Source organism: Austrofundulus limnaeus, unplaced genomic scaffold, assembly GCF_001266775.1.
Source record: "Austrofundulus limnaeus strain Quisiro unplaced genomic scaffold, Austrofundulus_limnaeus-1.0 Scaffold143, whole genome shotgun sequence".
Classification (NCBI taxonomy): Eukaryota; Metazoa; Chordata; class Actinopteri; order Cyprinodontiformes; family Rivulidae; genus Austrofundulus; species Austrofundulus limnaeus.
In genome coordinates, this window is record NW_013952545.1 from 415784 (window position 1) to 417524 (window position 1741).

The following is a 1741-nucleotide window of genomic DNA, read 5'->3' on the forward strand; positions in this document are numbered from 1 at the left end:
TAGCAAAATAGAAAAAAGCTATTTTTTTCAAGTCTTTTCCTTTTAATGGTTAAAGTAAAGACAAGCTTTTAATTTTGTTAGCGCACCATTTGTTATTTTCTGTCKGAACCAGAAATCACCGTGGCCTGAACTCCTGGGGCGTTACGTTTTCATTGAACACATTAGAAGTTTTATTTAGAGGAAGTCGATCTTATCTGAAAAAAAAAAAAACTACTATAATATTCCACGTTATGCAGAATAAAGTTTGAGTGCAGCCATTGCAAAGATGTTTAGAATTTCTGGTATCGCTACATATTAAAAACAACAATCATAAATTTATTTTGGATTTAACTAAGCGAAGTAAAAATCGAACACTGTGGATTTTTTATTTGTTCTATTTTATGTTTTTACATTTAAAACAGAAAAACAACACGGTTGTTTTCCTTGAAGATTTTTTTTGAAACAGAAAAACACAAAAAACAAAGACTGAACCACACACAGATTGTAATTGCAGACCTTATTTGGCAGTTCTGTCACAAAAACTGTGACATAATAGTTCAGAAAACATCATAATAAAGAGTAAAAACTGAAACATGTGACCTATAATATAAGGACATCTTTGCAGCACCAGAAAAAAAACTAAATTAAACTTTTCTGAACTCCTAGTCTCCAAGTAATAAAATGCATTTAATGGCTAAAAAAATGGATTTTGCATTTGTCCCCTTTAGAGCCTGAAATAATGTTGGTTCAGGAGAATCCAACTGTTTWCTTGTGTCTTTCAATGAGACGTTTTTCCAGATGTGGACCACCTCTCCACCTCAGGTGGTCTTCCCATCATCCAGAGACTTCATCAGATTAACTCAGCTCACAGTTTCCTCAGCTGCTTTACACACCTGCCCCTCATCTCAGCTGACAGCACCTGTTTCCTGCCTTGTAGGAAGTTTATTAAACCACTAATTACTGTTTTGGATTCACACTGACTTGTCATGAAGACAGATGCACACACACTGATGATTTACAAGCGTGGACACATTCAGGATACACGGGTGCTACTTCCCCATAATTAGAACCATTAATATTGCTTAAAGCTACTTTCAGTACTACTGGATTCAGGTATATAGCTTTTTTAGAAAATCTGCACGTCTAAACTAAAACTGTTTTTTTTTCATGATTGAGTGTTGCATTTAAGTTGTCAAAATCATAATTTTACACACTAGTTGAAAACCATGTAAAGTAGCAGAGTATTTGGAGGTGTAGGAGTTTTCCTCTATGACCTACTATGACCTGAAAGCAGACAGGAAACACAGACAGGACTCCATGCAACCTTCAGGTGAAAATGAAGACCCCAAACCCAGACCCAAACCAGTGGTTATTCCGTATGTTGCGGGTGTTTTGGAGAAACTGAGACGTTTATTTTCTAAACATGATGTCCCAGTAGCTTTTGTCGTATATTTTCAAGTGTGTATGTCTCTTTAAGGCGTGAACGAGCCCAGGTGGGGACGCGCTTCTCTGGGCACGCGCTTTCTTTGTTCAGAGTTCTCCAGACGATCTAGCTGTTAGCAACCTCTCTCTCTCTTCTCTCGTAAATAAACATGTCTAGAAGCTGAAGCATCGTCTTTTCTTCATTCAAGTGTTAGCAGAACGAGGCTTTTAACATTCAGCAGCTACAGACGAGGACGCTCACTGATTTTCCAGCGAAACCACCGAAGATACAGCAGCCACCAGAGTGAGCAGACCAGCAGACGGACAGGAGACGAGAGAC

The 1741-nt window shown here is 38.0% G+C and overlaps 1 protein-coding gene across 1 annotated transcript in view; it reads right to left on the bottom strand.

Annotated features, from left to right (window-relative positions):
- myom3 (myomesin 3) overlaps nucleotides 1–1741 on the bottom strand; it is a gene marked incomplete in the record, with an annotated part of 80254 nt that overhangs the window by 9462 nt on the left and 69051 nt on the right.